Below are 15,726 nucleotides of genomic sequence, written 5' to 3' on the forward strand. Positions count from 1 at the left end.
TTAAGCGTAAACATGCACCTGTTTGTTTATTCCACAGCAGCCAGGGGAAAATGAATAATTGCATAAATTACAGATGCATGAGTACATTTAAGGATGAGTGATTGATAGAATTAATGGGCATGTACAGGAAGGAGATAATATCAGTGTGTAAGTATGGGGGTGGAAAATGAAAATAGAGAGGTGACACAGAGACCTAGACCTGTAATTTCAAATACCTACTGTTCAGCTAAGCACCAGGACTTTTCTCAAAAGATGAATTTGTAGGTATCTTGTAACATGCCAACTCATACACTGGGACTACCCCCAGCATACATTAAATTACTCCCATATATACATATGCCAATATTAGGTATCAAACTTTAATTAATAAAACACACACATGCAGAGGATACATAATGAAATCTTTGTGCACTGACAGAGTACCCAAATACATAGGAAATTCCCAAGAACAGCGTTATAAAGCAAACATATTCCTTGTGTGCATGTCAGGAGGTTAAGATTACTTTTACAGGGAGTCCATTGGACCAGTTTACAAGTGGATGTGCTAGGTTAGCCATCCCTACATGGCCTTTCTCTTCTATATCTGGCTTGACTGCCTTAATTAAAAATATGCTGTAATTTAATCAAAATTACTGGGCTAAGTGCAAAAATTCATGAGTGAAATTCCATAGGATATGTTACATGGATCAGACTCAAGAGTTTCCAAATAGTGGTTCCACTGGCTCTAATATCTTGGACTGAAGCATTTTAGGAGTTTCCTAAGATGTAGTTAGTAACAGTGAAACTTTAACTATAATCAACTTTATAAATAGTCTAGCCATGAAACCATTTAGTGAGAGTGCAGCATATGATGCACACGGACTCCAATATAATGAACCAAAGACCCTTTATTAAGCATCAGATACAAGTTATATACTGTACTAACCTGGATATCGTTCCTTATTTGCAAAAAGCACGGTTGCTAAATAAGCCAATAGTCTAAAGAATTGCGTCAAGATTATCCAATCAGCTTCTTGATCACACACCAGCCGTGCGGTTGCAGTTTTCTTCTTTTTCTTGCTTTGTTCCTTATCTGTTGATAAGATGTTCTGTACTGCCGTCCTTAAGGTTAATTAACAAGACACCTCTACTGCCATCCTTGAGGTTGATTATCTGCTAACAAGGCATCCTGTACTGCTGTTCTTGAGGCGGGCCTCAACATGAGAGTAATCCGAAAACTCATGAAAAATGTTTGTGACAGAGCATAAATATAATATATTTTTTTAAAAAGCCCAAGTTGCATTAGGATGTAGAAATGGATGTTGAGCCCTTGGTCAGACACAACTGCCTACAATGACTTCCTCTCCGTCTTTGCTATGTGAATAATCTATTAACAACTCAAAGCGTGTAAAGTTGCAAGAATCTTGCAGAAGACAGACTTTGTACTAAGACAAAAGACGACTAGACAAATAGCACACAAGAAGCACAAACAGTTTGCAAGCATCATTTCAGCAGGTTTTTTTTTAACCTGTTCTAAATCTAAATTGTTCTTGAGTGATTAAAATGTAACAGTTACCTTTAACGAGCTGTAGAGCATCTAGTTCTGCATCTAGCTCGTTACCTGCCCTTTATCTCTGCTGTGTCCAAGTAGCTCAGCTGTCCAAGCAGCAGTTGGGTCAGAGCGTCCAGACTGGAATCAACCTATAGAGCAAGCAAAGGAAAGCATCAGAGGAACAACTTCTAAACACTTTTTAAAGGTAAAGGACCTTGAAAAAGAGTAACAATTGCAAGACTCCAGTTAAAAAAAAATAAAATAAAAGGAAAAGAAAGAAAAAAGATTGATCAACACTTCAATACTCACAGGAATATGGTACAGGTAAGGATTTCTGAAGCATTAGGCTACTTTTTTAAAAATTTATTTTAGCAGAGGAAGCTAACAACCTGCCTCCTAAAAACAGAAGAGAGATTTTTCTGATGCAGGATTGATATCCTTTTTCCTGCAGAATAAAATGAGAATATGCATGAGGTACATCCTGGCTTGGAAAGATTTGGGGTCTTCAAATCACCTGAATTTATCGGTTACACTTCTCTGCTGCTGGCCCCTCTGAGCCTCTCACCTGTTAAATATATTTTGCAACGTAGCTGTATTTCTGAGCCAGTGGATTGCATATATAACTTTAACATTCATGGAATCATAGAATCATAGAATGCTTAAGGTTGGAAGGGACCTCTAGAGGTCATCTAGTCCAACCCCCCTGCACACGCAGGGCCACCTAGAGCATGTGGCACAGGACTACGTCCAAGCGGGTTTTGAAGATCTCCAGAGAAGGAGACTCCACAACCTCTCTGGGCAGCCTGTTCCAGTGCTCTGTCACCCTCACTGTTAAGAAATTTTTCCTTAAGTTCCTGTGGAACTTTTGGTGTTTCAGGTTGTGGCCATTACCTCTAGTTCTGTCAGTGGCCACCACTGAAAAGAGGCCAGCACCATCTTCTTCACTCCCTCCCTTGAGGTACTTATAGACACTGATTAGATCCCCTCTCAGCCTTCTCTTCTCCAGGCTGAACAGGCCCAGCTCCCTCAGCCTCTCCTCATAGGGCAGATGTTCCAGGCCCTTGATCATCCTCTTAGCCCTGCGCTGGACTCTCTCCAGCAGCTCCACATCCCTCTTGTACTGTGGAGCCCAGAACTGGACACAATACTCCAGATGCGGCCTCACCAGGGCTGAGTAGAGGGGCAGGATCACCTCCCTCGACCTGCTGCAGACGCTCTTCTTCATGCACCCCAGGATCCCATTGGCCTTCTTGGCCACGAGGGCACACTGCTGCCTCATGGTCAACTTGTCGTCCACCATGACGTCCAGGTCCTACTCTGCAGAGCTGCTCTCCAGAAGGTCAGTCCCCAGCCTGTACTGGTGTCTGCGGTTATTCCTCCCCAGGTGCAGGACCTTACACTTGGCCTTGTTGAATTTCATGAGGTTTTTCACCGCTCAGTTGTCCAGTCTGTCCAGGTCCCTCTGGATGGCAGCGCAGCCCTCTGGGGTATCAGCTACTCCTCCCAGTTTCGTGTCATCAGCAAACTTGCTGAGGGAGCACTCTGTGCCTTCATCCAGGTCATTGATGAATAAATTGAACAGGACTGGACCAAGGACTGATCCCTGGGGGACCCCGCTAGCTACAGGCCTCCAACTAGACTCTGCACTGCTGATCACCACCCTCTGAGCTCTGCCATCCAGCCAGTTCCTAATCCACCTCACTGTGCACTCATCTATCCCACACTTCCGGAGCTTGCCCAGGAGGATGTTGTGAGGGACGGTGTCAAAAGCCTTGGTGAAGTCGAGATAGACGACATCCACCGCTCTCCCCTCATCTATCCAGCTGGTCATTCCATCATAGAAGGCTATCACTATTCGTATCTTTAGCCCTTACTATGCTAAGGTGCTTTCAGGATCCTGTGAGGATGCATACGAAACCTCACGAGTGTGGCTCTGAGAAAACAAAATTCTCTCTTACTCAAAAAAACTGTGGGGTTAACAGCAGATTTACCGTGCCAGCCAAAGTGCTGCTTTGGGGAAAGTCGGACCAACCACCGCAGAAAATGGGCGCTCTGATGGCCTGCACAGTCAGGAAAGGGAGAGGCTCAAGGAATGTTCAGCTGCCCCCCTCCCCTGGCTGATGGATAGCCGGAACAGGAGAAGAAACTGGGTTCTTCTCTCAGCTCCTTCTGCCGTGTTGCGCTGCTGATGTTCTGATGAGAAGGCAGGCTCTGAAGCAGTCAAACCCACGTTTCTTTTATGCTGGACTTCAGGGGTTGCTTATCTCCTTCTGACACATTTTAAGATGGAGGACAGAAGAGAGATGACTTAATGACACAGCCTGTCTGTATGGATTTATTTTTCAGAAGATTTCCTTATGCAAAGTGATATCCTAAAATTTTGCCTGAATTGTCATGATTCTTCTTTTTTTAAATATCCCATGTATACAAGGTGCCCATTTTCCCCTTTTTAATTTTTCTGGTGATATTTTTACATAACTTAGCAGAATGTAGGGCAGAATGCTAGCATATTAGAGAAGGAGAGCTAATCATACATTGCCAGTGCAAAATCATTTTAATCAGAAAAATTTAAGCTGAGAATTAGTGGTCAATCTATAGGATGCTTTTTAAATGTGTGTCTACATATCCAAGAAAACTTCACCATGAAGAAAAGCTTTGCGAAAACATATCCTAATTCAAGGAGATCTTTGCATAAATGAGGTTTTGACTGCTCCTCTAGGTAACTGCTCAGCAGCACTGGGATTATACTTTTTTGTGTTGAACATTTTTGGTTTGTCTGTTCCAGAATGATGAATCCTTGCTTGGGCACTTACTCACAGCACTGAGGTCTGACAGAGTGAAACTACCTCAGCAGCTCTTCCAACACATAAAAATGAATTAACATGTTAAGTCTAAGCAAGAGCCTTCAACAGTATACATAACCAAAAGGGAATATCTGGGGAGCATTTAATGTCGCCTTCCATGGCCTATAGTCACAGAAACAGCGCTCCAGTGGTGGGGGTTGTCTACATGGGACAGGGTCCTCTAGCATCCCTCACGCACAGACGGTAGTTTCAGCACCTGCAGCACACAGGAACGCACACACGATGCTCAGCGGCGCAGCACGGGCTGAGCAGAGAGGGGCTGTCCAGCAAAGAGGCAGCCCTTGCACCCAGCTACTCCTGGGTAACTTTTAGTGCAGCTAATCCTCTCCATGCCTCTGCCGGAGCGGGGGCCGGGGGGTGGAGGAGGGGGAGGGAGAGAGGGAGGGGGAGAGGGAGGGTGGAGGGGGGAGAGAGGGAGTACGCTCTTTCCTTCCCCTGGCCATTTGTACAGATAGATAATCTCTGTTAAAAACGTGCCTATTTTTAACACATACAGCCTTTCATCCATTTGTATTGATTTTTTGCTAATACAACGAAAACCCATTAAGTACCTTTCTCCCTCTAAAGCTACTTATTTTATTTTTTGGTAGGCAGTTTGTGTCCCTGACACTTAGACTGCTGTTTTCCCCGGCATTCAAATAATTTTCAAGCACACTCTCAAGTTTCTCTGCTTCTATTTTAGAAGTTGGACATAACAACATGAGATCGTACCCAGATTCTGATATGTCATTCTTGAGATCTGCAGAAAGGCAAAAGGTTCTTTCTCTACATCATGTCGAATTCCTTATCATCCATCTAAGAATAGTCTTATTTTCAGCCCAGTCTCAAACTGAGAATTAATGTGGGCTGCTCGGACCTTTTGAAACACAGCAGGCTTATTGCTTTCCCAAATAACCACCTTTCTGGAAGTGTGATGTACAATATTTGTCCCTACATGCATGATTTTGCATTTGGCTTGTATATATTAGAAATCTTTTGACTGACCCACGTTAGCTACAAATCTACATTACACAGTATAACTGTCCTATAGCCATCATTATTTCCCTCTTGTCCAAAACATGTATCTTCAGCAAATATTATCAATTGTGATTTTATATTTACTTTCAGGGAGGTTAAAATATTGAAGAGAATAGAGTCATCTCAAGAAATGATCCATGGGAATCCTATTAGAAACACATTTATTTGATAGCTCTTCTGCTATCAAACTTTTTTTTTTTTGAGGTCTACCAGTTTTCCAGTTCCTAATCCATAATAATGTGTGTTTTATTGGCATCCTGGTAGTCTTTAGCGAGAACATCAAGCATTGCAGCATCAAACAACACCTCACAGAAATGTGCAGTTTCTCTTACCAGGCAACCCAGTTATCTCATAAAAGCTAATGTCACATTTGTTTGATTAAAATCACTTTCAATAAAGCTATGTGAATTGGTACTAATTGCACTGCCATTCTTCAATTTGCTATTGATTAACCATATATCAGTTTCTTCATTATGCTGCCTCACATTGATGTTAAATTTGTTATCTAATTAGTCATGAGTAATGTCATATTCTAAAGAAATTTAGGACTGCACAGAAAGAAACAAACTATCATAGGCACTTCAGAACTATTCTCGGTAGATTCTTCAGCACAAAGGTGGTGGTTATTGGAAGGAACGTATGCCTTTTGAGCAATCAAAATTAATTGTGATTCACAAAAATTCAAGATCTCAGTGAAAAATAGGCCTAAATAGCTTCAATCACGCTCTGGATGTACTTTCAGAAAAGCAATTACCCCAGGAAGAACACTGACCTTTCTGGTGGCTGCTCTTCTTTGTAGTTAGCATCTTCCTTCTGAGACTGAGAAGAACTGAAAGATCTTCTATAAACTCAGACAGATTTCATAGCAAGGCATCAATTTTTGGTCACAAAGAGTAGAATGCTGTCTTAGAAAATTGCTCATTTCAAAATATATCATGTGGGGGATTTTTTTTGTGTGTGTTTGTTGACATGGGAGACAATAAGTTAGGGTCCCAAATGCATAGCGCGCAAAAAAAACTGTTCAAAATTGGCTACATTGTTCAATAAATAACTAATTAAATGTGTCAACAGTTCAGATTTTGTGCAAGACAGGAAAGTAAGCAACAGACAGGTGAAAAGAAAGGAACAAATTACCCTCTTCCAAGAGTGCCTCCACAATGGGACCATCAAAAGTATTTTCTTCAGTCTACAGCAATAAGTAATAATACAAAGATAACACATGATGTACTGGTCAAAGTATAAATCTCCAAAGTTGGTTTTACCAGGCACAAAATTTGAGCTTTTGAAAGAATTAGTACAAAAAGTAAAAGATTTTTCTAAAGAAGGTTTTAGAATAAAGCATTGATTAACTTGATGCATTTTTCATCTCATGCAAATTCCTGTCTGAAATTTGTGGTTAGTAAACCTATGGAGAACCTTGACTCCACACTTCTGACTGTTGCAATTCCTAAGTGGAGGAACTGCAACATTCATCAACAAATCACCTGAAAAGATGAAGAATTGGAACATCATGTTAAGAGAGCCTCTGTAGAGCTGATAGGCAGGCGGCTTCTCTCATTGCCTGGCACTCAAAGGTGGCAGTCATGATGCTGCCACTATTTTCCATCAGCTCTAGGACATACTAGGAAAGCCATATATTCTTCCCTCTTCTACAGTGTGCATGGCCTCACAGCTAATGTTCAGGAATCACGCTTTTCCTTGAGAAAACAACAGTATCATTGGATTTCAAGGAATAGTAAATAGTTTTTAACATCCAGCAGAGACCCTGAATTTGACAAGTTCTTCAGAAAATACTTTGGTATTTCTGCACCAGAGTAGCAATTTCAACACTCGATACCTATCCTTCCTATGATTCCTTTTACAAAGAAGCAAGTGAAGCTGTAGGAAGTGGGTCTCCTCTGTGCATCTCTGATCTCAGGAGCCGAAGCCAAGATCTGATTGTTCATCCTCATTTAGTAGCAGGAATGTAAAAGATGGCAAGAAAACAAGACCTCACTCGGTGCTGTTTCTATTAATCCTATATACACAATTCAGTACGGTTTTGTGTCATGTTCCTGACATGTCACTAAAGAAATTTGCCATTTTTCTTGTGTTGGCAACTAATAGAAACCAGAGTTTTCAATTGTATTGTTGAAAAAAATAGTTACATCAAGGAAATTATGTACTTTATGCTGCTAAAGATGCTGCTAATGTCTTAGCAATAACTTATGTAATCAATTTATCTAGTAGTTCTTTTTTATATATATTATTATGATAGCTGCTTTACCCTTACTTCCTATGTTACCTACCATAGTGAGAGGTACCTATGGAAAACGAAGATGAGCTCATCAGGATGGGCACAGACAAGAAGAAATTAGGGAATAAAGGTCCTTGGAGCCAGAAGGAGCTGGAGTGCAGCATCCTCAGAGCCCTGCTCCAGAAAGGAGGCAAGCCACAGGATTTAGGGCAGAGCCATCGGGGTAGCGCAGAGCTCACAGGCTCTCTACGGAGAAACCCAGCAGTTACCGAAGACAGATTCAGCAGAGTGGACAAGACAAACGTAGACATAATTAGTGGGGATTGATGAAGGTGAGGAGGAAGATTCCCTGAAGAACCACAATACTCCACGTAGAAGGGCAGACCAGTGAACAAAGGACAGATGCTTGTGATTTATTTGGGAAACCAAGTCTGTGCCACCTCTGCCTTTGAGACACACTGTGGGCGATAGGAAAGAAATCCCATGCTGAATGCCAAATAAATGTTATACTAACCTAGCAGTAGCAAATGTGAGAATCAATGTTTGGACAATTATGCGGAGCAGTGGAGGTTGTTGTTGTTGCTGTTTTTAATGACTACAATATGGTGGAAAGTAGTCAAAAGCTGGCTTTATCACAAATGCAATATGCTGAGAGAATGAACGTTTTATAAGGGAATGTCAAGAGTTTGTCTTAATCTGAGAACCCAACCATCCATTACCATCTGAGAAGAACTGAAAATTTTAAAGGATGTCAGAAGGAAACAAGGGTCAATAAACACCACCTCCTTCATTTGGCAGTTGTATGAAGAGGATTTGCAAACAAACCAACATTTCATATTGCAAGTTGTTTGAAATGAACTGATTAGTAATTGTTAGGTATTAGGAACAGTGTGTGATACCCACTCACTTGGATAATTTATTTTTGTCACCGAATAAATGTCCACAATATGCTCAGCCTGCTGCTCCGTCACATCTCCTCTCAGCTGCCTTTGCTATTGGAAGCCTCTGCTAACACCAGGGGCCATTGAAACTAAGGATACTTCAGGGATACCTCAAAAGCTATGTTCTTCACGCTGGAATCATTTTAAAACACCCAGGTCAGGCTGTGATGATAGAATGTGCAGCAGAGAACAGTGTCTATCTATAGATATGAGTTTCTTTCTTTTAGTCAATAACAAAATAAAGTTATTTAACTCAGTACTGTCTTCCAGTACTGCTGTGCATTTCCACAGTGTGTGAAATTCTTCCTAGCAAAAATCAGTTAATCTCTTCTGGAAATGTGATGGATATTATTTTATCTGGTGCAACAATAAAAGTAATATTTAAAAGAATACTCCACTGATACTCAATGGAGTGATTATATGCTGATTTCTGGCTTAACAAATATTTGTAACTGTGAACTGTATCAGGTATCAGGGACTAAAAGAGGCAATGTAATTTTCTTATTTCTAGTTTTGTTAAAAATACCTTCCTTCCTTCCTCCACTGAAGTTAATTCCATCAGCAAAAGCATTCATCCATTCACAGCTGAAATAAGGTGTTGCGAGTCAATCTGTTGGGTAGACCCTCACTTTATTGTTGGACGTCATCCTCGGAGATAAACTGCTGCTTTCATCCACTTTGTAAAATCATAAATACACAACCTGAAATTCTAAATGTATGCCTAATACATTTAAAATCCCTAGGTGAGAAAGTGAAGTTTTTTGGATGCCAATTCTCCATAAGGAAGAGTCATTATAGCATTATATCTGTAAGTGGTGGCAAAGCTTATTACCCTATGGCTTTACACTTTAATCCTAAAATAAAAAAATACATAATCATAGTGTTGTTCAACATTGTAGAAGTAAAACAGTCCAAAAACATAGAGGTTTAATGAAATGAATGCAATGAAAAGGTATCATAAGTTCATCATCGGTATTTCAGTTTTTCACATCCGTAACATTAATTTATTTGGTTACAGTAATGTTGTTATGTGTTGCAGTGACTTGGGGTGAGAATGTCTAAATTGCTGCCTATAGTTTCTTATAAGTATATATGAGTTTATAAATATATGGAAAACTTAATTCAGAATCCTCAAATGTAGCTGTACGAAGTGGGCAGAGGGATAGCTCCAAACCCTATGCCATTCAAATACAGACTCATTATATATATCAATATAACATTTAACATTCATCCTTACTGTTCTAGACACAATAGGAAAAACAATTTGCTACAAGTTACTTCCAGATACTTTATCCTACTTTTTCAAAAGCATGTAACACAGAGTGGATTTTTAATGACGTTTTAAGGATTTAAGACCCTTGACAAGGGTCTTAATAGAAGTAACTGAACATCTAGAACCACCATATTTAACAATTGCTAAAAATGAAATCACAATGGAAGATATATCCATAGAGTAAGAAGAGCTGAATCCAGAAAATAATGTTGATTGATGCAATACTTAGACAAATGAAAGATGCTTTAGTTTTCAGGAATTGAGAGCTTCCTTTTCTGTTTTACTTCTGTGTGTGGGAAGCTCTATGTCTGGGGGCTCAACAGCAAATCCACTATTTTTCCATGGCTCTATCTTTCCAGGATTGGCTGGAAAATGGGGTAGAGTTGGAAGGGGGCTGCTTTTAATTTAGAGCTTGAGTAAAGCCTAGTGCTGGGAAGTAGTCTAGGGTGCTAGTGCACTTGTGGGATTACAGACCTGACCAGATTACATTGACCCTTTGAATGTTTAGTAATTAGTTACCTTCCAAGCCACGCAGTTGACTAATTCAACTTCTCTTCCTAGCTTCACCTTTCTAAGCTGCTGTAGCCGATTTTGAGGGATGAGCTCTGCTGACTCCCTCACTTCACTTTTCCACACTGCTCCAGCCAGACACGCCGCATTGCTGCAGCAGATGCCATCCCCGGCACTGCCATTTTGGCATAGGCATCGCCATTTCTGTGTAGACACCACCATTTTGGCTAGGGTACCGACATTTCATCACAGGCACTGCCATATTGGCATAGGCACCGCCATTTCAGGTGGCCATTTCTGTGTAGACACAGCCATTTTGGCATGGGCAGTGCCATTTTGGCATGGGCACCGCCCTTTCCTCACCCTTCCCACTCCTTCCTGTTCTGACAGCAGCTCCCCGGGAGTCCTGTTCTTTACACTTCAATGGGGTGTTCTGAACTATCTAGTACCTCTTAAAAAACAAAGTGTCTCAGTTTAGCGTTTAAGTTTGGGATTTAACTTTTTTTTCCCCACAGTTAGCACAGAGTTAACTTTCTAAAATAGCATGAATAAAGGCAAAATGTGGAGGGGGGAGAAGAAAACCGCTTTATTTATGCGTTCAAAGAACCACTGCTCCCAGCTAGTTCCTCCTTGGGGTTACTGAACCGGTCCTTTCGAGGGACACCCTGAGAGCCGCCGCGCGCCACCCCGCTCCCGAGGACGGCAGAGGCCGGGATACGACGGCCACCGCAGCGCACCCGCCTCGCGCCGCCTCGGCCGTTAGCGAGGGCCGCCCCGAGGGCCGCGCCGGCGCCGGCCCCAGCCCCGCCGCTGCCCCGCGCTGGGACGGGCCCCGCACGCCGCGAGGGCGCCAGCGGCTCCACCAGGGGTCAGCAGCGCAGCGCAGCGCAGCGCAGCGCGCCGCGCCGCGCCCGTAATTCCCCCCGCCCCTCCCCAATCAACTCGCCCCGCGCGCCTAATGCCTCGCGCAAATTAGCGCCGCGGTAATTAACGCCGTGGCCTGCCTCTCCTCCCCGTGCGTGGTGGGAGGCGCGCGCCTCAGCCACTGGGGCGAGGTGTGGCGCTCAACGGCTCCTCTGTGCCAGCCCATGCCCAGGGGGTGCCCCGAGCGCGCAGTGTAGGGCGAGACGAGGGGCCGGCCCCAGCGCCGCGGCTGGGCAGTAGTTTCTCCGGTTGGCGCTGCCCGAAAGTTGCGGTGGGAGGAGCGTCGCGCGGAGTCACTCCCGGGCCTGCTCGAGGCAGCCCGTGGCGCCCAGAGCCGCGATGGAGGCTCCCGCACGGGGCGGGGCAGCGTTCGGACGAGGCTGGAGCGGAGCCGGGGCTTCTGCCGGGAGGCCCCGGACCAGCCCCGCCCCCCCAGCGCTGCGACCGCGACCCCGGCGCGCAGGAGCCGTCCGTGCGGCGTCTCTCCTGCCCGTCTCAGCTGCCAGGTACGGGGCCGCTTGTGCCTGTCGTCTACGGGGAGGCGCGTTTGGCTTGCTCGACAGCTTCCTTTGTCTTTGATGATAATGATTATTATTATTCTCTTTTAATAAGAGCATAGGTCTCTTCTCGCTTTTCCGGGAGTTGTGCGGTGCGAGGCGTTTACTGGAACTGAAGTGGGCAGCTGTCTAAGGCGACAGTCCCAGTGTGCGCGGGTAACTACTAAACCCTGTCCCAAAATAAGAGGGGTCTGTAGACAGGTCTAGCACTGACCTGATCGCGGGGGTCTCCAATAGCCGAACAGAAATGCCCTTAGGTCAGAACTAAAAAGCAGGATTAACCTGGCCAGGGAAGGGGAGGGTAGGTGCAGATTTTTGCTTTCGCCGCGGCCCCTGCTCCACTCGCGGAAGTTTCCCAAGTGCCCGCTAGCCCCGGCGCGGGGCACCGGGCGCTCCCCTCCCTCCGCTGCGCGGGTGTCGCTCCGGATGGCGCTGTGTTACCTCACGGGCTCCCAGCACGCGAAACAAAAGGTTTTAACCCCTCTCTCCCTCCCCCGTAAGTAACGCACTGCCGCAAATAAGGTGTGTTCCCTTCCCGTCCGAGGTGCTTGTGAACACGCGTGGGCGGGAAAGGGCATCTCCTCGGGCCAGGAGGAACCGAGCCAGCTCTCCGGACTCACTTCTGGTACCGGGCAGGCTGCGGGGGGCTCCTCGGCAGTAACTTCTGCGAGGAGATACCCCGAGTCCCTCCTCCGAGCCCTGCCTCTTGTAATCCAGGCGCTCAGCTTTTATCATATATTTCCATATTTGTATAATAGCAGCCATACTTAATAACGTATAGTCATAGAGATATACTCTGTTATATGCTATATGGGTAGCTGTAGAGCTGCAGACACACGAAATTCCTGTAATGTCATATAACATTTAAATGTGGGATTGTGGGCTCCGTCCTACAAATTACTGATTACATCTTCCAGGTGGTTCACCGCCCTTAGGTTCAAGTTCAATGCACCTGAAAGCTTTAATCTCACTTTTAGTTGTAGGCTTTTTTTTTCTCTCTCTCTCCTCTGATGTTTAATGCGTCTAGAGTGTTGTTTGTTTGTTTGTTTTGTGGGGTGGAGGGAGGGGAAAAAACGCGCTGGAAAACAGCGAACTATCTTTTCAAAAGTACTCATGTTGTTTCTGCGCTACTTGAGGGGGGGAGAGAAAAAAAAATAAAAACCTTAAACTATGCCCTATGTGTCTGGAAAGCAGCAATTCTTCCCCCTCCCCGCAGGAGGAAGGGGGGGAAAGTCAATTCATGTAATTGTTCATTTTGTTTCTATAGGAATAACGATCTTGGCTAAACTAAGTCTGTGATGAAGCTCGTGAAAGAATCATTTGATTCTTCTCAGGCATTCGATTGCAATTAGTCGGTTGATACCCTTATAGTTGGAAACCCCTCGTTCATTTTTGAGGCCAAACTTGCTATTCTCCTTCATTCATACAGAGAATACGAAGATAACTTTTTTGGAGATACTGCATGATTCAGGACACGTACCAGGGTCCTGGCTTTCAGGTGTGCCACAAATGAAATCCAAATTGTGTGTGTGTGTGTGTAAACAAAAGCAAATTAACGGCCCTTCTCGCTATCGCCGAGTTCAAAATGATTTTATGTTTGACTTCAGTAGGACAGAATTTTGCCTAATTTTACACTTTTCGAAAACTCAAACACATGAAACCAAGGACTATTAGGAACTTCTCGCTTTGTTATAATAAACATATATTTAAGTAACATCACAAACTTTCAAAGAACACACCAAGCTTCCTATGCTTGAGACTGTACTCAGTTCTTCCCCCACAGCGTCCTTTGAAATAATGAAAATTTTGCACGAATGTTTTAGATTAATTTTGCCTTCATTATTTGAATAATACTTCTTAGACTTATCATGCACTTCAGTCGATTTAGTTTTGTGAAGAGAAGGGCAAAGTGTGTCCTTTTTTTTTTTTTTTTTTTTTTTTTTTAATGAATTATCCAGTAACTTCAATGGGGAGTCCTCCACACATATTGCTCATTTGGTGGAGCATGTACTTTCTGAGCACTGTGATTTTTGGCTTTGGTACTTGCACTACTTGGCCGGATTGTTTTTTTAAAGAGTGGCCTACTTTCTGCTTACAAATGCAGGTGTACTATCTGCAAAGGGAGTTTTGAGGAGAGAAAGTAATTAGAAAAGACGGGAGTAGAATTAAATCACTACGCATCGCTGGAATAATTAAGCAGCACTTTATTCCCACTCGTGTAGCGTCCCCCTCTTGGTGAGACTTTCATTCTAATAATATCTTTTTTAACTGCTATTACTGAAACGGAAAACAATCGGACAAATTTAGAGATAAACAATTTAAACTTATAAGTGTGGTTCTTTTTTTTTTTTCTTTTTCCCCCGTTAAATCTCCTTGAAAACACTGCAGAGTAGTTCGCCTCTACCTGTGGTGTGTGTATGGTGTGTGGGTGTTTGGTTTTTTGCTTGTTTGTTTTTTTTGTCTGCAAGTGCAAGAAGAGACAGGCTTGGGAACTCCCCTTTTAAACCAATAGCTACGCAGCCTTTCAATCCGATCAGATGAGCCAAATTGTGCCCCTTTAAAATCAACCCTTCTTGTTTCAATGACTCTAGAATCATTTTGGTAGTCGTTCTGTACTTAATAATCCACTTTTTTCTTCTTTTTTTCCCGCTTGAATTTTTAGAGCTCGACAGCAACTCATATCTAAGATCGCTGGAGCTGACTTGCCCAAAAAGAGCTGAACTAATTTCTGAAGATTGAAAACAATTTTCATCATCATATATATAGATATATAAAAAAGGGGGGGGGGAGAGAAAACTAGGTCGACACTGTCGTATATCTAGTACTGCTCTGAAGAATAACCCTGAGTATGAATACATTCTGAGAAAATACAAAGAGCAGAACAATGGATGGTCCATATGAGACAGTGAGTACATCTAATCATATAGCAGTGTTTATAGATGGGGAAAGAAAAAAATCCACAGATTACGTAATATTTTGCTGCAGGCACATTGTAGAAAGTATATGCAGGAAATTGTTCTAATATTAACTTCTGTTAATTGAAAGGAGGACAGTTGTATCATCTTTTAATTTCTGTTTTGAAAATAAGTTGGAAAGAAAACATTTTAGTAGTCAACAATGGAAAACATTATTCGATAGATTTTATTTCGATAATTTAAATAATTTTTTTCTATTTATTCTGACCAATCTGCTTGTTTACTATATTAATCACTTTGTATAATATCGATACGAAATTAAAGATGACTTTATGCTTCTGAACATAATATTACGCTTACATTATATATTTCACAGTATCTTTTGGTTATCCTAAAGCATCAAAAACATTTTTAGTGCAACCTATTTCAAAATATAATTTAACTCTTAGTTTTTCATTTTACTTAAATGCTATTAATGCAGTTCCTCAGTAAATTGTTCGTGTGATATATATGAGGGTAAAGTCTCCCAAAACACGTCAAATTGGACATAATTAACTTTTTTTCTGCTCTGTATAAACCTGAAACCTGTATAACCTTATAGAAAGCCCAGGGTGGCTGATGTGCTGTTCTCTGCTACAATTAGTTATATGGCAAATCATATTTTGCCATCCTTTGTATTACAGAGGAAAGGAGGCTTAGAATTATGCACTCTCTGGTGTGCAAATTGCCAACAAATTGTGCGGGATTACAAATGTAGGGATTTGATTTCAGACGAGGTCTACTCGGGTGCTTTCCTGCCGCATCACTTCTGGCGGATATAAATGCAAGTACGTTCTCGCCTGTCGCCGAATCTTTGGGAGAAATAGAGCGATTCGCCAAAGGAATCTGCAGCGCGGGAACCAGAGGTGGGATGAGTGTGTCCGCAGCGCTGAAACTTGGCGCCGGGTCGGCCGACAGC

Source organism: Tinamus guttatus, unplaced genomic scaffold (assembly GCF_059628265.1).
Source record: "Tinamus guttatus ecotype Peru unplaced genomic scaffold, ASM5962826v1 Tinamus_guttatus_pri_ptg000432l, whole genome shotgun sequence".
Classification (NCBI taxonomy): domain Eukaryota; kingdom Metazoa; phylum Chordata; class Aves; order Tinamiformes; family Tinamidae; genus Tinamus; species Tinamus guttatus.